This window comes from Sarcophilus harrisii, chromosome 1 (assembly GCF_902635505.1).
Source record: "Sarcophilus harrisii chromosome 1, mSarHar1.11, whole genome shotgun sequence".
In the NCBI taxonomy this organism is placed as follows: Eukaryota; Metazoa; Chordata; class Mammalia; order Dasyuromorphia; family Dasyuridae; genus Sarcophilus; species Sarcophilus harrisii.
In genome coordinates this window covers 538,555,980-538,579,357 of record NC_045426.1, presented here as the reverse complement: position 1 = coordinate 538,579,357, position 23,378 = coordinate 538,555,980, and positions in this window count along the sequence as shown.

Sequence of the window (23,378 nt, the reverse complement as noted above, 5' to 3'; positions counted from 1 at the left end):
GGATCTCATTGCTTTCACCAGATCTATGATCCATTGTCTATTTTCTTGGAAGTAATAACACATAAACTCATCTTCCAAACTGTCCTTTAATCCAGGTTGCCCCTTTTTTCCTTCCCTACTAAGGGTGAACTGGAAATGTTATATCATTATATTATACTTGATGAAGAACTTCTATTGGTCTGAGATCTCATGTGGAAAGGTAGCCAAACTTTCAAGAATATGGTGTTGTCAGATGATGGAGAAATCAGTCTTAAATCTTTGAAAAAAGGGTTAGAGTGTGACTTCTGACCTCATGGAGTTTATAAGGAGTATTTCCATACTACCTATTATCCACCAGGATTAAAAATTCTATGTAAAAACAGAGCTCCAACATGTTCACAAGTGTCCTAGGAGATACCTGTGATCTTATTACAAAAAGGACAAGACCAATAGACAAATATTTAATATAAAATAATGAAAACATAAAAGTAAGTGCAAGGTTGTCTTCAACATTAGAAGAAAGAAAAATCATCTCAAACTGAGGAATCAGTTATGATTTCTGGAGAAACATAACTGTGAACTCAAACAAAATATCTAAAATGTATAATCATTTTAAACATATTTCCATATTAGTCATATTATGAAATAAAATCAGAACAAAAAGAAAAACCATCAGAGAGAAAATAAAAGAAAAGAAAATAGTATGCTTTGATTTGCATTGTCTCCATAGTTCTTTCTTTGATTGTGGATGTCATTTTTCCTTCACAAATGTGTTGTAATTGTTTTGGATCACTGTATTGCTGAGAAGATTCAAGTCTATTACATTTGATTATTACACAATCTTGCTGTTACTGTGTATAGTGTTTTGACCTCTATCAGACTGATTTGGGGGAGGGGAGAAGTAAGGAAGAGAGGATGAAAATTTGGAACCCAAAATCTTAGAAAAATGGATGTTGAGGACTAACTTCACATGTAATTGGAGATAATAACATACTATTAAGTTTAAAAAAATCTAGAATTAAATAGAAGTTCAAAACTCTGAAGGACATTGAGTATGAGGGTAAATAATTTGGGTCAGAAAGTACCTCAAAGAATATCTAGATAATCCATATCTGACAGGTACAGACCCAAATGTCAAAATACGTTCTAGAGAACTCTAAGACATCTTAAATTCATGATGGTCAAGCAGAACTTGAAATTATTTTGCAAATCTGATCTTTTGAATTTACTATTTCTGTTAATAGGTAATAATAGCATCCTGGTCACTGCTATCTATACTTGAATCTCATTTTCATCTTTGATTTTTCTCTCTCCCTTGTTTTCATAATCAATACAATGTCAGTTGCTATTGTACATGGTCTCATTGCCTGCCAAATAAACTAATGAAGCAACTTTCTTGCTGATTCTCCCTCTTTCCATTTCTCTCCACTCTAATGTCTCTATCACATTACTGTCATATTTGTTCTTCATATATATAGGTTTGATCAAAACACTCCTTTACATAAACAGTTCATAGAACAGGGGTTTCTGCAAGAAAACCTCCAATGGAGAACTATTCATTATGGAATACAAGAGTAACACAGTCCATTTTTATGACCTTCTAAATGTTATCCTTTTATTATACTGAAATTACTTATGACTATTGTGTCAGGAATTCCCATTACCTGAAGGATAGTGCAGAGGTGTCAAACATGTAACCAGCCTCCATATTGTGCCTTGTAACTCTCTCCATTGAAGCCAGATTAAAATATAATTGGGAAATAGTTTTTTAAATAAATAAGATACCATAAAATAATGTCAACATGTAATTTTTAGACTCAACATGAGGCCTAGGGTGATCCTGATATATAACCTTTACTGGCCCAGTTTGATACTACTACTTTAGGGTATTTTCTAAATTTTTGGTGGATGGCCCCACCTAGGAAACCCAAGAAAATGGATACATTTCCCAAGTTTACTGAGATTAATTCAACACCTGTATGCATTTCATAGTATTACAGGAAGAAAAAAAAACAAGTTGGAAATACATTAGCAATAAGCAAATGTCACTTCCAATATATCTGCAAATACCTAGTCACTTACACATAGGAAAATTGAATTTGTTTTTGGAAAGGTTCTGTGAATACTCTTCCCTCCTAAGTTCTTATCTTCTAAGACTTGTTTTGACTAGTTAAAGCATTGGGGCAATAAGGTGATTTTTTCCCCCCCTTTCTGTCAGTATTCTTTTAGTTGAATCATATAGAACTTGCCAGCTGTTTGGAACTAGATGGTAAAGAAAAGGCATAAAGTGAAGATCTTTTTTATGTAGGAAGTTTGAAATTTGTTAATATCAAAGAGGAAAAATGGAGATAGTAGCTAGAACAGAATGCTTGAGGAAAGGTGTTTTATTTTGTTTCATTTAAAAACTGGGATCTGTGCTTCTTTCTAGACAGTTGGAAATATGAAAAGGAAGACAGTAAAGATGTGTAACGTAGAAGTGACAAAAGCGATTGAAGGTGAATGGAAATTAGGGGCAGATCTGAAAATTTTTGCTGACCTTTTTTTGTTTGTTAATGAGGCAAATGTGAAGGGATTTAAATTACTCAATTTTTCTGTCAGGAATTTCATGAAATAATGTCAACATGTGATTTTTAAAGTCAACATGTGGCCTAGGGTGATCCTGATGTACCATTCAACCATTTTGTTTGAATGAATTATTAATAATAGAAAACATCCTATTTAATTATTTCCAGTATTCATTGGGACAGATTAGATTAGATAAGTTTTCAAGACCTTGAGAATTTGCCACAATCATGTGTATATTATATCATATGGCAGAATGAATCAGTATATCAGTTGGCTTAACAACCAAATCAAATTTTTGTGTAATTGATATGATACCTGGCTATTTAAATAGCATTGAAATACTGATGTTATCATGTCTACACTTGGTAGACATAACCCCAGTATGAATAGTGAGTCCTTAATATGTTTTTAGATGAACAAAACATTGCTCTCTAGGAAGTCAGATAGGAGCCAACTTGGGAATGGACCAACATTAACTTGCCTATCTGGAAATGGTTATCTTTTCATTTTATACATTCACTATGCAATGTTGTAGTGTGGTAGTTGTCATATATTTTCTAGGTCAACAGATACCATGGGAAATCAAAGGAATATACCTGTTTCTCCATAAGTGGGACAACACTTTCTACATTTTTTCAACATTGCATCCTGTACTCTTTCATGTAATGCTGTCAATAAAAATGATAGAATATCTCAACAGCCAAAAATACATCCAAAAGAATTACTAGAAAAAGTAAAGCCAAAACAAAACAGCAAAACAGTGGCAGCAGGTTTTACTTACAAATCAGCACGGAGATATCAGTCAGGTTTACTTTAGTTGTTAGGCTACCAGCTGGTGGTGTCCCTGGGCAAGGAGAAAAGAACAAAACAAGATGCTAAGATTTGATGTACTGCATCAGCTGCCTGGAGTTCAACTCACCTGCTTTACACATCAATTTTCATAATTTTGATTTTCTTTGTAATCATCATTCTCGCCCTTTGTTTCTCATCTGATATTGAACGCTGATATAGAAACAGCAAACAACATTCCCTAGTGCCAGAAAAGACTGTTTTCTCCTGCTTTTAGCAATGTGACCTTAGGTATTGATTTATAGCCCGCTGCAGCGCCCCAGTGCAAGAGGGAATGGTGGTAATTAAGTTAGTATCTAGGCTTTCTAAAATAGTGCTGACTCGCAATAAAGAGAGACCCTTTATTTTTCCTTTTTGCCTCCCTGCGAATGCAGATGCAGGCACAGACCTCTGACCCCTCTCAGAATTCTCCAACTGCAGCTGTTATTTTTCTTTCTTAGTGCCTTTAGGTGCTGATAGAGTGGTAAGATTCATTAATTTTTGCATACAACTTTCTCTTAAGCAAACACTGGCTCAATTTATATCCAAACCTCCATTTTAGGATATGTCCCATTTTCATCAAAATATAAAGGAGAGCTACCTAGCAAACTAAGGAGATTGGAGTGAATAGAGAGGCTGAGACCAGTCTTTTTAGAAGAAACAGAACTAAAAAGTGATTTTTATATTGAAACATTATTTTTTTATAATTGTGAAATTCATAAAAAAAAGATTGTAAAGTGAGTTGAGTGAGAAATCTCTTTTGTATTCCATTAGCATCATTACTGAAATAGGGCCACAAAAAGGTAATAGCAATAAAACCAACTACCTTGAGGTGCACATGCAAATGATATGCTAATGTATGCTAATTTGAGCACCATGTTCAGTGTCCATAAAAAATACTAAATACAGCTAATTAAAAATAGGTAAGTTGCTGCATTTTATACTTCTAAGCAATATGAGGGAGGTAGTATATTATGATAATTATAGTATGCTTGCCCTAGGGAATGCATCCCACATTTTAACTGAATTTCTTTTTCTGGTGTATTTGTCCATTTCAGTGAATGCAATCACATTTCCTCTTTCCAACCCCAGGTCTTAGATCCATGAAGTTAGAAACAAAAACTAAATAAGAAATTAAGTGTTTAGCCTCAAGGAAAACAAACAATGTACTTCCTAGAAACTTAAAAAGTGTCATGCCCACTTACTGCTCCTCTTAGCAGTAAGTGCTAACCCACAAGGAGTAAGTTGGAGGGTTCAGCAGCCAGCCACAATGAAAATTTGTGGGAACCTTGCCTGGGTGTTCTCTGTACACTCAGGAAATGTGAAGATTGGGGTATTTAGCATAAGCTTATGTCAACATAGACGATTTCATTTCTAACATGCTACGTATCCTGGTTAATTTTTATATTTGGAAACTTTCTCCAAAAATAACCATTTGAAAGCTGAGCATACATTTGAATTTAAAGTTGACTGCCTAAAAAGCTGTGCTTTATTCTTATCCTAACTATACACATTTTTATGTTAGTTATTTAAAGGGGAAGTGACTCTCAAAGTTCTATAGTCCTACTTTCAATTTTATTCTTAAACCAAAATATTTAGTCCAAACACAGCCTGGATTGTGCAAATAGATCCTCCTCTTGTCATTTTCACTTTTTGTGCAGAAAAAATGTTAGGAAGCTAAGTATAAAATACATTGCTATTAAAGAAACTTAGATACAGCATAGGCCTTTTCTGACATTTACTTGTCCCTTTCTCCTATGGTGATTTCATATCTCTTCCTTATGTATCTTGTACATTACCAATTAGGAATATATTGTCTCATCCATTAGAATGAAAGCTCATGAAGGGCACAGACCGTTCCATTTTCTCTTCTTTGTATTTCCAGAACTTTCAAATTTAAAGATCTGTTAAAGAAGGAGTAGATTTTTTTTTTCAGAAGTTCAGGAGACACAACTAAGCCCAGCAGTTGGATGAATCTAAAAATTGAAATATAAAGACCATGTTCTTTTACTTCTTCATGTGTGTTCTCAGCTAAACACCTTGAGTCCTTTGCAAGTTACCATAGTTTCTAGATACAGATTAGACTATCAGAAATATCAGAACCTAGTTTGCCATCTTTCCAAGATTTTATAGATAAGAAGCATGTACTGAATGAGAAGTTTAAACTCTTACGGTCCATTGAAAATCTTGAATTTGATCATTCTCACATCAGCTCTAGCCAGGTCCTCTTATAAATTCCCATAGTGGCCTTATTGTACCAATAATTTTATCCCAATTAGTTATTTACATCGGGAAATATTTTTTATAGAATGTAATACCTCTTATATGTCCACACTCAGAAACAGTTAGCTAAGAAAAAAATTTGAAGAGTCTTCTTCCATTTCATTAAACTTATAACAACTCTGATTTTATAAAGCTAATTTTGTCAAATAAAAGTACCTTTCTTAGTTTTCAAAAAACTTATCTCCTAAAAATAATGTTAATGTTATTATCCTAACATGTCCTATTCCTGAGGAATCCATATTGGTTAAGTTATCATTTCTTCTATTTATGTAAATTCATTGGTCAAATTTTTTATATCAAATCCAAGAATTTTGTGAGGAATTAAAATCAAACTCAGTGGCCTACAAATGCAAATGTATTGTCTATCCTCTTTCTGGAAAATCAGTACTTTTGCCCTTCTCCAGTCCTGTGTAACTCTCCTTTTCTCTATACTCTTTCAAAGATCACTGACAGTAGCTCAGTAATTATGTCTGCCAGTTTATTCAGTACCTTGAGAGGTCATTCTTTTGTGCCTGGTGACTTGAACTTATCAAACACAGCTAGATGCTTTCTTACTACTTACCTATTTATCTTGGATATCACTATTATTGTACATTTTTGTCATGTCTTTTTCAGTCCAAATAGCATTCCCCTTGCAACAGAAGCAGAAGAAAAATGAGAGTTATGAAGAGCTGCCTTCTTTCTGTCATTCATTATCATTACCCCTATCTACCTTAAAGAGTCCTTTCCTTTCCTTTCCCTTATCTATTTTGATTTCTCAGTGGGGGTCAATATAACCATTTTTCCCCTAGATCACTCAGATTAAAAACTTCTTATACTATTTTTATAAATTGTTCTGTGCTTTTGTATTCATCTTCCCATTGTCTTGCTCCCATCTTTTTTACATAATATATTTTAAAAAAATATATTAACTTATGAATCACCTGCAATGATGAATTCATTCATATAGACAATCTCATTCTTTTTTCCTCCTTCCCACTGGAATTATTTCTTCTTATATTCAGAATTTAATTATTTGAGGTGTTTGTTGCTCAATCAGAAGTAGTTATACTTGGTATCAGGCAGTCCTAGATCTGAGTCTCATTCCTGATGTTTTTTAGCTATGTGACTGAGACGTTTACTTTTTAAGAAAGAATTTATAGATCATTATACTTACTCAGAATTTAGTTCTTTCTTTTTTCTTCTTTATAGAGAAATCATTTAACTTCTTCAAATCTCATTTTCTTCATCTGTAAGTACAGGGAAATAATATCTGTCATGTATCCACTTCACAGTGTTACAAGTTTCAAACTATATATTATATGGAATGTATTTGACAAACATTAAAGAACTCTATAAATATCAGCAATTATTATTTTCTATATTTCTCTGACTTTCCCTCAAAAATTTTAGTCAGTGAGGTTTTACCTGTGTTTTTTTTTTTTATCTGAGCTCTTAGAAGTCTGTTCTCCTAAAATCTAGGGTGCATATCAATGTATGAATTTTTTCTCTTCTCTAGCCCAACTTCCAGCCACTAGTTCCTGCAGATGGTCATGGATTAGATTCGGAACTGTCATCCTAAACCTGGGTTCAATTCAATTCAATATTCATTTATTCATTATCTGACTATATACAAAGCATAGTTTCTATACCTTTTTAAAATGGTATTTTCATTTAAACAAGTTAAATTTCTGTTGCAAAGAGAAAGAACTGCACCATTTGTCTGGGCAACTGAAGTCTCTCAATATAACACCTTGTGAAAAATTTGTGATGTAACATAGGCAAGAGTCATCCAGGATGAGAAGGTAGGATAGGTCACAATGTAAATAGATAGTTTTGTAAAACAGAAGTAACATCCTAATTCTATAAAGTTTCTTTACCTCGCTTGTGGTATATTTGTCAAGCTCCTCACATATTTCTTTTAGAATTACTAAATAAACTCTAATAACAGCATCATTCTAATTTCTTCCTTTATTTATCTTCCCCCAAAGAGATTCACTGCTTTCCTTACTCGGATTCCTGGATTTTCTCGCAGGAAAAGATATTTGTCATATACAATGTCAAAGAATTCACTTTAACGACTCTGTTTTTCCTATTTCTCCATAATAAGGTATATACCCTTCTAGAACAATGATCCATTTATGGGTTTTATTTTTCCAAGTAATAATGATTTTTATGAGATCAAATCTGTTGTCTTGGACTACTTTCATTCTCATGTACACTTTTTAAATTTTGCCAAAGTATTATTGCTAACTCTTTTTTTTTTTTTTTTTTTTTTTTTTTTTTTTTTTTTTTTTTTTTTTTTTTTTTTTTTTTTTTTTTTTTTTTTTTTTTTTAGTTTTTCTCTTGTGTTCTTCCCTTCCTCTGTACTGTATCCTCTATGGTACTGGGCCTTCCAGATACATATCAGCAGTATTCTTGTCACTTCCTTTTTATATTTTCAAGAATTTTTGATCTGATATTTAAGATTGTAAGCAAATGTGTGCTGTTGTTTTTTTAACAGTCCTTGTTAATTGCACTCCTTTCTTGGCCCAGAGTGGGCCATTCATAATTTTTTTTTTTTGCTTTCTACAATTGGTGTTAGAATCATTAGTGAATATATTATATAATTGGATAAGACTGAAATCTTTATGACAGCAAGGACTATACCTTTTCTAGACTTTGCATCTTTTCTGGTTCATAGTACAGCACACTACATAAAATAGTGCTTAAAATCACATGCTGTAATGAAATTAATTTAACTGTATTGAAGTGTAGAAATATTATTTTTTTAAATGACATAGTAGGAATAGTTTAGTAAACTGAGTTTATATACAATCTGCTGTTGAGAATTCCCTCTAATCCTTTCTCTACTTACTCAAGGCCAATTTTTCCATCAAGGTTCAATTCAAGTTTCAGCCTTCTTTGACCATTCCAGTTGGTAACAGTTTCCCCACTCTGACCGGTAAGTGATCTTTACTGATAAAATTATTTATTTTATACTGTGTGTGGTTCTTACTTCCTCATCTTTATATTCAACTTGTTTTTTAAACGGGTGTTAAACTTCTTGAGAAGAGGACTATGTCACTTGATTCTTTGAACTTTTAGGAATACATAGAAGGGGTTCATTAAATGTTTGGTCTCAAAAATGCTAAGTGAAAAGATATAATGAAAAGAATAAACTTGTTTTCTTCTCATCTAGGAAATATTGAAGAATCAGACGCTGGTATTTTCAGAGTATTTAGAAGACTACCTTGAGGGAATCTGACAATAGACTAGTGGTTTGCTTTGAGTTGACATATAAATATGGAAGACTGGTGTTAGTAGCCATCATGTACAGTCATCAAATTAAGACTTTCCCCACCCACATGCTAATTTTTTTTGGGGGTAGAATGGTGGTGGTGGATTGTTTAACCTATCATAGGTCCACTGGCCTCATGATGCTACTAAAGAAAGAGTTAGACTCATAATGTGGAATTGTCTTACCAAAATACTTAAGGATGGAGTTGACCATAACTTCTTCCTAGTTTAAACAGATTTATAGGATACACTCTGACCAACTTGCCTCCCCAGACAACAGACTTGGAACTAGTACAGGATGTTCAGGGTTTTGCCTTTGCTGGCAATATCCAGCAAGACATTCTTTTCTATTTTCTTTACAGGTGAAGTGTAACCCAACTGGCTATCTATTTCCTTTGTACAATACACATGCTCTTGCCCCTCTCCCCATCTCCTACCCCAATATATCTTGTGAAGGATCCAGAGCTATTGTATTAAAATTGTATTTTAATCTGTCCACTCAAGCATCTCTTATCCCTTCTAGTCAGTATAGTAAGTTTATAATTAGTCAATATAAAGAGGCAATAATAGGAAATAAGATTGCCAAATGAAACCTGAAGTCATGTAAAAATTATCTCAAAGATCAAAGAAATATAATTTACAAACTGTAGCATATTAATCAAAAATCACATCCTATTAACATGTGCAGAATTAGGGGAAGACACATAGATTCTCCTGTCAGTTTTTTTATCTGATGACATGTAAATCTCAGACAAGTTTTATTTTATGATCCTTAATAGATATTAAAAATGGCTACAGCTTCATTCCCCACCACCAATATTAAACTTAACACTATTCAGCCTCAGTGTCTTTCTTCTTCTGACCCAACTTTTTATTTAATTCTATGGAATCCTTAGTTGTAAATAAATTCTATTTCATCCTAATTCTCTTTCTTTAAAGTTCTTTTCATTTATTATGCTAAACCACATTAATTTTAAATTTTACTAAACTTAAAAAATTACATTAAATGATTACTTTATTTTTAAATTTCACACATATAGGTTGAATAAGTGGCACTTTGTGTGCACTGCCACTTTTGTACCCTCAGTCACTACCTCTCAGGAACCAGCTCTTTTCATTTATCATTTACTTGTCACCTGTGATCCTTAAGATTAGTTTCTCTCCTCCCCAAAAAGGTTATATGTGGCTCATAATCTTGTTATTCCCCGCGACTCCTGTCTCTTTTAGAATAATCTAGCTTTTCTGCTCAGTTTAACCTTCTTAATTCCCATGACCTCTGTCTCCAGGCTAGCTCAACCACATAAAGGAGTGGTCACTTCAGACTGCTCCCTCCCTCCTCTCAGACACAACTGAATTTGCCCCAAGTTATGGCCCTGCCAGACAGTACCAGCAGACACAGGAAATATTACCCTGGTGGCCAGTGTAACCAAACAAACAGGCAGAGCCCACATAAACATTCTTGCCACAGATCTTCAAAGGTAGTTTAGAGAGGATAAGGTGTAACTTCTGGATGGAGAGCTCATTTCTTTGGGGGAGAAAAGGGAAAAAAAATAAAGGCTGTGGCTCTTGGCAAGGTATCCAAGGTAGTTGGCAGCTTTATAGCTTTGCCTTGATGTGTAACTGTGTGTGTGACTGTGACTCTGTATATGTGTGACTGTGAGTGTGTGTATGTGAGAGTGTGTGACTGTGTGACTGTGAGTGTGTGTGTGTGTGTGTGTGTGTGTGTGTGTGTGTGTGTGTATTTAAGAAGCTGCCTGCAGCCTGGCACAAGGAGGGTTTTTCTTCCACTTGTTTTATTCTAAATAGTCTTCAAAAGCTTCTATGGAGCACAGACTGTGGCTTTGATCCGGGAAACTTATTCAGCACTGACGTCCCTCTGAAAACCTCCAGCTCTGACTGGCTTCAGCCACTTTTCTAATTCTCATTTAAATTCAAATTCCTCATAATCTTAACAGGCTAGAGAGACAGAGAGCAAGAAAGGGAAAGCAAGATGCCTCTCATGTACCAATACATCCCTTAGATCAAACGTAGCCCATCCAGGAGGCAGTAGAGATAGTAAGCAGCTGGAAAAGAATATAAATCCCCAAAGAAAATATCAAAAAACATTATGGAGACTAGTTCAGAGTTTCAGAGCAGAGGAATCATTGGGATAAACCTGTTACATGTTTATCAAAGCCTGTATAAGGCACCCCAAATCTACCAAATTAGTTGGAAATCTCAAAATAGCAGGCTCATCTTGCAGAATTTCCTATTTTATTATTATTTGCCTTATGCATTGGCCAAATGGGAGAGGCTGGGAACATGTACTAGTGGATTATATTGTATAGGGGGCAGGAATGCCACTTGTTTGATTTCTCTGTATGGATGATCCCAGGATGCTGTATGGAAATCATTATATCTATCTCACTACTCCCAAAGCTTGCCCCCTCTATGAACTTAGAGATGGAGTAAGCTTTAGTATTCTTGTCAGACGAATCCTAAAGTAGAGGGAAGAAGATTGAGTTTGTATTCAGGAGAAGCCTGAATTTGAACCTCACTTCTAAAATCTGTTGTGTTCCCCTGAACAAGTAGTACTTCTCTGATCCTTAATTCCCTCCTACATCAAATGTGGATAATAATACCTATAAAAATAGACACCCACAAAGGGGAACAGGGATAAAGTGCTGCAAGACCTGCATTCAAATTCTGCTTCGGATATTTACTTGGGCCGGTTAATAAATTTATTTCCGTTTTAGTGTTCTCATCTTTAAAGTGAGGTTAATAATAGGACCTATATGGTAAAGCATTTTGCAAACCTTATATACATATATATTATACATATACATATATATTATACATAATATAATATAATAATTATATTAATTATTAATCTTTAAGAAATATTGTCATATTGACCACAGAAACTTAGACTAAGGAAAACCTGGGTTCAAGATCTTTCTTTGTGACATAATATGTGTCACTCTGAGGAAAATGTTTAAACTACCTCTGAGAATTCTTTAAGACTATTTTTTACATAAAAATGTGTGTGTATGAATGCATAATTATATATGTATATTCAACTTATATGTCATAAATTTAATATATTTTTAAGTTTAAGAAAATTTAAAATCTATGTGGTTTAACAGAAAATGTAAAGAATGTGAAAGAAAGAAGAGAATTAGGATGATTTTATATATATATATATATATATATATATATATATATATACACACACACACACACACACACACACACACACATATTTGTGTCTAACAGTAGCCATCTTTAGAGTGAGGAGTAAAGAAAAAAGGGAATAAAAGAAATTTACATGATAACTTTATTATGTATTTTCAAAGAATAGCAGGTTGTACATAATAGAAAAAAATATATACATTTCAGAGTAAGTGTCAATATGAATAAGAATAAGAAGATTCTCCATGGGGAGTTACACAAATCTGCAAATTTGTAAGTTAAGTTGAAAAAGGGGGAAAAAGAAGCATTTCTCTCACAGGCCTGAAGAATCAAGAAATAATATACATAAAGTATATAAATATTTGCTGTTGTTATTAATTCAATTCGCTTTTTTAATCAGCCCCATTCTGAAGAAGTAACTTGCATATACACATTTTAAATGATGGAGCCAAAACTTGTATTAAGGTCTTGTGACTGCTGATCTTTTCACTATGATGCTATTATTAAAGTCAACAACATTAGACAAAGTTTGACACCTGAAAAGTTTTAGGTTTTCTGGGAAATTGCAAATGACCAAGTAGCCCACTCTTAGATTGGAAAATATAACTTTCTTACACAAGAATTTAACAAAGCAGAAATGAAAATCATGTTACTCTTCTCAACCTTCTGCACTTTGTTAATTACCACAAATCAGAGGGATGTGATTTTTTTTTAACAACTGAGTTTATTTCACCTAGTAGGAGTCTACAGAAAGGCCAATGCTGGGATCTGGAACTAAGGCTGAGTAGCTTAATTTGACATTTATGTATGCAAACTCATGCTTGATAGTGCTCTCCAAACCAGGATTATTTTCCCAACTTTCATATAAAGTTACATAGGTTTGTATTTTTAAAATTAAATTAGATGTTAAAAGTCATCTAATTAAACCCCCTTATTTTGTAGATGAGGAAATTGAGGTTCAGTTACAATAAACACAGGGTTCAAATTCTGAAGAAAGTATAGCAGAGTCAAGATTTGAATTCAGTTTCTCTGATTCCAAATCCAGCATCCTTTCTACAGTATCACACTTGCTGCTCAGGGGTGAATGCACACATACACCATCCCAAACAACTCTTTAGTTATGAAATGTGGTAATTAAATAAAAAAGGAAATGGCTAAGACAAGAAGTACTTAAGTGGTTCAGTGGAAAAAATACCAGACTTGGAGTCAAGAAGAATCACCTTCCTGAATTCAAATCTGGATTCAGATACTTACTAGCTATGTAACACTCTTCAAGTTGCTTCACTCTACCTCAGTTTCCTCATCTGTCAAATGAACTGGACAAGTAAATGGAAAACCACTCTAGTATCTTTGCCAATAAAATCCCAAATGGAGTTATGAAGAGTTGGAAATGAGTGCAACAACAACAAAACTAAGAGTTATGATACTTTCTCAGAAGACAATAGGATACATCAGTTCTAGAAAATACATGGAAGCATTTATCTCTCTGTACAACCTCCACTTCTTAGGTCTCATCAAAAAGACCTAGAGGCAGACTGTGACAAGGAATGCCATTTATCTACTGACTGGTCTGAGCTGACCCAAATGGAAATCGAATAAGGATATTGCTGCAGGTATTGATCAGGGATCATGAATGCTGACAAGCTCCTTTTATGTGTGGTCACAATAATCAGTTCAAAAAGAGCTTTTAAATGCAGTGGGGTAGCTAGTCCAGGCTCTCACAGGACAATTGAACTGAGAAACTCTGGTACTTTCTGTACAAAGTCAAGAAAGAAACTCATGATCAGGCTCACCAAGATTGGTACTATTGCTCATCACTTCCCTTTTTTGCTTGTCATTTTCTTCAGTGAGACTTTGTAATGGGTCCTTGATGGGACATGACCCATGGGCGGCTTCCAACTTATAGTTCCATGGCACCCTGCCCCGCCTCTGCTCTCTTTTCGGCCTTTAGCTCCAGTGAACTCACTGAGCACGAGACTGCATTTTTCAGAATGAGCCTGAAAGGAGTTTTGTTTGCTCTCTGGCCCTCACACACCAAGGCACTGTTGTGCTCCTTAAAATTGTAAATTATGTCTGTTTAAGAAAATGTCAGTGTTTTTTAAAACAGAATAACAGTGCTAGAAAAGACTTGGCTGTGCTGTTTGTTACCAAAGTTACATGCAGGAAAAACGAGGTATTCACCATCATGAGGGTACTTTGAGAGGTCCAAGGGCTGGCACACAATACTGCCTCAGTCCTTCAGGGGTACATGGGGATTTCTTTTTATCCTCAGCAAGATTAACTGAACAATGTGAAAGCTCATGAATGGTGATTCAGGAAGGCTCTATCAATAAAGCCCTCTACACAGCCACAATTGAAACTTTAAAAAATATCCTATTTTTAAATTGTTCTGTCTAGCAGAAGAGACAATGTGATGTGCTGGATACTGTAAAATGAACTGGAACATGAAGACCACCTCTAAACACTTTCTAACTGTGTGACTCTGAAATAGTAACTTAACGATGTCTTTCATAGTTATCTACTGAGATATCTATCTGATATGTGAGAGCTATCTACTAAGTTATAGTCTGCAGTTCAGATCCCTTTATAGGTAAATTCATTCATTTTTCATATATACATCAAAAATATGCTTTTTAGGAAAAGACTGATTTTTCCATAGCTATATATATATATATATATATATATATATATATATATATATATATGCATATATATTTTATTTATGAATTTAAAAAAAAACACGGAGTCACCCTATGTTTCTCAGGGTAAAAAGTGTAATAGCTATTCTTGATTCTATTCTTCTAATCATCTTGGGAGTTTGGACCTAATCTACTTTGTGATCTAAATTGGTAGCCCCCTTCTTAGATTGTCTACTGAATCTTCTTCTTGGGGCTCAACATATTAATATCAATATTAATGGGGATAATTAATCAGCTTTGCCCATTGGAGTGCAGAATTCTTGAATTCAAATTATGTACCAAACTTAGTTTCCATGGTAGCAAGGAATTAAGATGTAAACTGCCACAGTTGGCTATATTTGGCTTTATAATTCATTGAATTTGAAGGGGTAGAATAGGAGGATGAGGAAATTTGATAATCACAGGGAGATGGTATCTTTACTTTCTTCTAAATATATTTCCTCATTATGGCTAATATATTAATTCCTGAGTGGAATTAGGTGAATGGTTTTGAACCTATCATGCTTTCTGTCTGGTGACCCTTTGTGCATATGTATGTATGTACATATTTATCTATGTGCATATATATTATGTATGCATTTATTTATCTATGTCTCCATCTTTTGTATGTCTGTATGTCAATCTATTTATCTTTCTGACTGCCTATGCTTTATTGAACAAGAGGATTCATTGGGTGGAAGAAGATCAGAGGTGAAGGGCTTTGGGCATAGGGTCAAGGCTCCTGATTTCACTTTTTGATGTCTCCTTGACTAATGATGTGACCTCAAGCAAAGCACTTAACCTCTCCCTCTAAGCCTGATGTATTCTCCTTTGTGGAACTGGAACAATAGCAGGTCTGTGAATTTCTGTCCAGAAGGAGTGGTCAGTGTCTACTGTAAAATGTTGCAAGTCCTTTGGAGAAATATTATATTCAGTGTTTAGATTCTAAGAATTTTAAGGGAAAAAAAGCAACACGATTCCTCAAAATACACATACTTTGTGTGGCCCCTAAACAAATGGCATAAAGTAGGATGCTTGAGATCTTATTTGGCTCCTTATATGAAATAGCTGCTGGAGACAACACAGAGACCCTGACGTCCAGCAGCCACCTGGAATATTTTCTTATGCTTTCAAAGCAGAGCCTGGTAAATGCACTTTTGACTTTTTCCAGCAAAGGCAGTAACTGATTTTCCACTAAACATTGCCTGTTTGTGTCCTTTTTTGAACCTCTGGAGAAAAAAAGATGTTGCATGCCACAATATAGATGTATTTCATGTTTATTATTTTATTTGATTTTATTTTTTGGTCAGAAGGGTAGGAATACTAGAGGACAGCAGACAGGGTATCTGTGTGGGTGGGTAAAACTTGTTTGCCGTGAAACACGATGGAATGTTGACTGAGTTATTTTCCATGAGAATTACAATTTTCCTGCTCTCAGGTCCAAACTGCACATCAGTGGAGTTTTTCAAATGTGTTGCCACAGTGACTGGTGGGCTGACTCAGTATTCTGCTCCCTTTGGGACTAATGGGCCTTAGCTATGATTGACTGGACTCACTGCATTAAGCACAGAACTTTAGAAACATCAAGAGCCATGTGGCATTACAAATCCTGTGTAAATAAAGTGTTTTTTTTTTCCCCTTTTATTTAGGGCTAACTGTCAAAAAGTTCAGTGGGTCAAGATAAGGGAAGAAATCTCAACTCTCCAAATTGTGAGGCAACATGGCATGATGTCCATGGACCTAGACATGGATTATTGAAGATCTGGGTTCAAATACTGCCTCAATTAAGTAATGAGCTGTGTGACCTGAAAAAGTAATCTGGTCACTCTGGGTCTTAGTCATTACCTTAGTAAGTGAAGTGGTTGGACTCAATGGCCTCTAAGGATTACCAGCTGTAAAATATAACTCTATGAAATTAGCTGCTTTATATCGTGACAGTAATGCTTATAAGATTTGACCCCTGACTTTTATGTAATGCCAGTAGTGATTATAATATTTGACCCGTGACCTTTGCCCTGTACCTTTGGGTCATGGGGGCTCAGTGATTAATGAATAGCTTTTGAGAAACCAATGAATTTTAATTTCAACCACTTCCTATGTGGTATTATTGAATTCCATGCATCCTATAGTTTATCTGCCATCTTATAAGCTTTCTATAATTTTCCAAAAATCTTACTTTTATTTAAAATACTGTTCTTACTTTTTGTTTCAAAAACTAAAGAGCAGTGGTCATTTCTTGCTTAATAAGGAATCACTTCTTAGTATTACTTGTTATGCTCAAATAAGAACCTAAATATTTTGTAGTTAAAGTTGTAATGCTTAATCTCAAAAGCCAAGATAATGCTTCTCTCTTTGGTTTTCTTCTTTTCTCTGTTCAGGGTTGATTTTAAGCGTCACTATCTTTTAAGTTTGATACTGGCTTAATTTATATGTGAACATTTTAAAACATTCCACACCTTTGGAGGAATTTTAGTCTTAAGGTATTTTAATATAAGTAGTCCATTTCATGTTAATTGTTCTCTATTTTCTCAGGAGGGCTAAGTGTAAAAGTATGTGATTTTTCAGTTCATAAAATAGTCCCTTTCCCCTACTTCCAACTGGGTTCAGTAAAATCTATTGAATTATTATGAAGCCATATCTATCATAATTTCAAGAAATAGATTGCATTTGTTGTGGGAGAGAATATTTTCCCATGTTGATAGTATTTGTATAAATTTATCAATATAAATATCAATTCACCCTATTTTGATAATCAAAGAGGGCAATATAAGTGGAAACTATGATAATCAATGATTATATATGGACTAAATAATTGCTTCCTGATCAGTGCAGGAAAGCAAGATAAAAATTCAATCTAATGCTGCCTCTATTATTATTGTTTTTGTTTTGATTTGGGGATCATATTATGTTTATCAGATAGGTGGAATAATGGATACAGATGTTAGATGCAGGAGTCAGAAATGTCTGCCTTTGCCATCTTATATACTTAATGGCTATGTAACTTTGGGAAGGTTAAGTAGCCTATCATAACCTCAATTTTCTCATCTGTGTAATTAGCCTAATTATAGCACCTACACCATGAGGTTGTTATAAAGTTCAAATGAGACAATATGCAACATACCTTTTAAATGGCAGTGTTCCTGATGCATTGTTGGTGGAGTTGTGAAAGAATCCAACCATTCTGGAGAGCAATCTGCAATTATGCCCCAAAAGTTATCAAACTGTTCATACCCTTTGATCCAGCAGTGCTACTATTGGGCTTATACCCCAAAGAGATACTAAAGAAGGGAAAGGGACCTGTATGTGCCAAAATGTTTGTGGCAGCCCTCTTTGTAGTGGCTAGAAACTGGAAAATGAATGGATGCCCATCAATTGGAGAATGGTTGGGTAAATTGTGGCATATAAATATTATGGAATATTATTGTTCTGTAAGAAACAACCAGAAGAATTAATACAGAGAGGCTTGGAGAGACTTCCATGAACTGATGCTAAGTGAAATGAGCAGAACCAGGAGATCATTATATATTTCAACAACGATACTGTATGAGGATGTATTCTGATGGAAGTGGATTTCTTTAACAGCGAGACCTAACTCAGTTTCAATTGATCAATGATGGACAGAAGCAGCTACGCCCAAAGAAAGAACACTGGGAAATGAATGTAAACTGTTCGCATTTTTGTTTTTCTTTCTGGGTTATTTTTACCTTTTGAATCCAATTCTCCCTGTGCAACAAGAGAACTGTTTGGTTCTGCACACATATATTGTATCTAGGATATACTGCAACATATTTAACATATATAGGACTGCTTGCCATCTAGGGGAGGGAGTGGAAGGAGGGAGGGGAAAAATCAGAACAGAAGTGAGTGCAAGGGATAATGTTGTAAAAAATTACCCTGGCATGGGTTCTGTCAATAAAAAGTTATTATAATAAAAAAAATGGCAGCGTTCTATCAATGTTAGCTATTATTGATAGTTGTAATATTTGTATTTGTATTTATACAGTGTTGCCTCATTAGTCTCCAAACCCTATAAGGCTAAAAATTGTGTCTTAACTAAATTTGTTATTTCCTTGAGCACTTAGATAATGCTTTCTACATATATTACGGATTTAATTAATATTTATTGACTGAATAGAAGAATGGGTGGATGAAAGAATGTTCTGGAAGCTAGTTGTATTGTGGATTCACTCCAAATTCAGAAGATGCTACCCTAAGAATGATTCTTATCTAAACTAAAAACATTTTAACAGCCATTCTAATCTAGTTTAACATCATCTATATTTGCATTTAATGATCACAGGTGAGAAGCATTATGCCCACAGCTTGAGAACAGAGATTGGATATCTTTATTTTTGATTATCTCAGAGCATGTAGCATAGAATTTTGCACAAACTTGGCCCTCAATATCATTGTATAAGTGAATGAATCAAAGAACAAATGCATTAATGAATGAAGAAAAAATGAAAGGGATCATTTTGTCTGTCAGTTGGAGATGACTTCTAGATGTTTAAATCAAGTGTCAAATTATGGCACAGGGCATACAGTGCTAGAGTTGGAGCAAGGATAACCTGGGTTTAAGTTCTTTCTCAAACATTTTCTAGTTGTGTGACCTTAAACAAAACATGTAACCATTCTCAGGCTCAATTTCCTTATTCATAAATTCTGTAAAATAATCATCTTTAGCTAAGAGGTTTTCGAGAGGCTCAATTGATCTAGTAAATACAAAGTATTTTGAAAACCTTAAAAGATTATATCCATTTTGAGCTCTCATCATTAAACCATTTGTATTATGTCTTTGTTATTTTGTAGATTACATTTTCTTGTTCTCCTATTTCACTTCTAGCTCACTAATTCAGCAAATTTAGACTTCTGGATTTTTTTTTTTTTTTGTCATTACAGATCTCAATTTAGGAAGTAATCTTTTAAAAAGTCTTAATTGCTCCCTAATAAAGGATTAAAATTTGCAATTTAAATAGACAATCATTTTTTTTTTAAGATAGTTTTCAACTAAATTCACTTAGTCTCACTCTTGAAAGGAAAAGAAGTATCATTTAAAATGAATTGTTTTATAGGAATTTTAATATCAGGATAGGTAAAACAGGGCACTACTTTAGATTTCATTAATTTGACTTCATTATACAACCCAGAATGCCTTGGGCCTGTCCATCATTTAAATCCCCTTATTTCATACAAATTTTCAGCTCCGGCTATTGGAAGAACTTTCTCATAGTAATATATTAGATTTTATAATGAAAGTCAAACTAAAAATAAGACTATATAATTATGCTTCAAAGATTTCTCCTTCAATTCAACAAGTTTAGAGATCAAATACAAAGTTTTTACAACTTTACTGAGGCCTTTACTATGGACATAGTAAAATAAGAGGTTTCTTTCATAAATAAGATATATATTCTAGCTTAGATAAAATGTTATACTCTTATGATGATATATGCTCTGGAAGGCATATGCATTTCATGAATCCTTCCTTCAAGAAAAGAATCGGTCTTTGTTGAATATGAAGAGAACCAAATAATATTACAAAATTGAAACAAAAATTATCATAATAGGTAAGAAAATACTGCTTATTGATGTGGGAGTTATCATCTGTTACTGTATAATCATTCCGTCCATTGATAAATATTTACCAAATGCCTGCTCTATATCAGGCACTTTGCTATGATCTAGGGATTGAAAAGATAGTTTTTGCTCTGGAGGAGGTTATAATCTAATGGAGGAAATGATACGCAAATAACTATGTACAAGAACACTATATATAGGATAAATAGAAAATAACAGATGGAGGACACTAAAATTAAGAGGCAGTAGAAATGCTTCCTGTAGGAGCTAGGATTTTAGCTGGGACTTAAAGGAAATTAGGAAATCCAAAAGGTTCAGTCAGCTAAAGAGGAAAAGCATTCCACAAATGCATGACATCCAGTAAAAATGCCTGGAGTTGGGAAATGCAATGAATGTCTTATTCTAGGAACAGCAAAGAGGTCAATGTCATTGAATTGTCATTGAATACACTATACAGGGAATAGTGTAAAGTTAAAAAAATGAGAGATGAGGGAGAGATGGGACTAAGTTATGAAGGGCTTTGAATACCAAATAGAGAATTTTGTATTTAATACTTGGGGTGACTAGAGCTACTGAAATTAATTTAGTAAGAGGGTAGTGATATAATCACACTTAAATTTTAGGAAAATCACTATTCATTTGTCAAGGCAAAGGGGAAAGTAAGTAAAATGCAAGAAAAAGGGCTAAAGAGAAAACATATGGCATAAAATTGGTGTGTTTCTGTGTTCAACTATTCAAATTAGGAATTGTCAATGAGAAATTGGAAACGGATATCAGAAATGATATTGGTTAAAATCATTATTGATTAGAAAATGCAAATTAAAAAAAAACTTTGAAATATCACTTCACATCTATCAGATTGTTGAAGGTGATGTGAGAAATTTGAGACTTTAAAGCACTGATGGTTGAGTTATAGACTAATTCAGTCATTCAAGGAGAGCAATTTGAAACTATGCCAAAGGACAACCAAACTTTGCATTACCCTTTGATCTACCAATACTATTACTAAATCCATATCCTAAAGAGCAAAGAGGTTTAAAATGGGGTGGAGGTAGAAAAGAATACACACACACACACACACACACACACACACACAGAGAAAAGTATCTATAGAAGTTTTCATGGTGACAAAAATCAGAAATTGAGAGGATGCCAAATTATGGTATATAAATATTATATAATACTATTATGCTATAGGAAATGACAAGCAGGATGATTACAGAAAAGCCTGGAAATACTAGCATGAACAGATGCAAAGTGAAGTAAGCAAAATCAGGAGAATATTACACATAGTAATAAAAATATTATACAAGGATCAATTATGAATGACTTGACTATTTTCAGCAATACAATGATCTATGACAGTTTTGAAGGACTTATGCTGAAAAATACTGTTCATCCCCAGAGGAAAAAACATATGAAGTCTGAAGATCAAAGTATACTTTTTAAACAGTTTATTATCCTTAGAGTTTTTGTCTGTATTTTTCTTTCATAATATGACTAATATGAAAATGTCTTACAGACAGAACATGTAGAGACTATATCAAATTGCTTGAATTCTCAAAGAGAAGGGAAGGAAGATAGGAAAGGAGGGAATCTGGAACTCAAATTTAAACAAATAATATTAAAATGCTTAATATGTAAGTGGAAAAATAAAATATTAAAGACAATAAATGATACTAGTAATAAGTAACAGAAATATTGCTACTGTAAATCTATTATCATGTCAGACAACACTTTAGTCAGCAGATATATAATTTACTTTTCAAGTAAATTAAAATTTACTTGAATTTGAGAAATGTTGAGCAAAGGCATTGCTGGTTTAGATTATAAAGTCATTACTAAAGTTTTCAAGAGATGATGTATAATTATGAATAGGATCATCTTATCTAGCACGAAGAAGAGTGGAGAATAAAAGTTTTAGCAAAAGTTTGGCAAGAGATCCAATAAAGCAAAATCATTCCACTAAGGAAAGGGTAATTCAAGGACAAACTGAAAGGAGATCAACAAATCAAAGAAAAATAGAAAAGACTTACAAATATTATTATAATAAATTATCTTCACCACCAAGGACTATAGAACACTTGAACCTTAACATAATACTCCCAGATGGGAAAGCAGATGAATTGAACCAAATGTTTATAAAATGTGACCACACTGGAAAATATACAATTGTACCATGATTTGAAGGACACTAAAAAATCAATGTGTAAAGAAACTGGAAACCGGTGCCTTTGAGTTGGAAAATGGCTAAATTATGGAATATGTATGTTATGGAATATTACTATTCTATAAGGAATGATCAATAGAATGATTTCAGAGAGGCCTGGGGAGACTTACATGAACTGAAACTAAATGAAATGAACAGAACCAGGAGATCATTATACATGGCAAGAACAAGATTATACAATGATCAATTCTGATGGATGTGGCTCTTTGCAACAATGAGATAATTCAGATCAGTTCCTGTAAAGTATGGACTAGTTCTCTGGAGGGCCTCAGGGTCTACTAGAGTCAGGATAAATTAAAATCCTTGGTTGTTAGGGGGAGAAGTGAAGGAAGCAGACAAGCAAAATCCTGGATTCTCAAGTCCAAAGCCACCAGCCTCTCTCCTTTTCCTCCTATTGCCAAGTAACTTTGCCCTCTCTCCCTCAGCCCTCCAATCCTTGCCTCTGATTATCTTAACACCAAGTATTCAGCAAGCACCAAGGGTGAGAAGAGCCATTTATCTAAATATATGCTAATAGAGTCATAGTCTCACATTGAATAGGTAATTAGCCTTATGTGCTCTGTTGTCTGATTCAAGCATATCTTTTTGGAATTTCAGCCTTCTACAAGTTCCAATAATTTTGAGAAGAGAGCCATCTACAACCAGAGAGGGGACTGTGGGAACTGAGTGTGGACCACAAGATAGCATTTTTACTCTTTCTGTTGTTGTCTGCTTACATTTTGCTTTCTTTCTCAGTTTTTTTCCTTCTTGATGTAATTTTTCTTGTTGCAGCAAGATAATTGTATAAATACGTATACATGTATTGGATT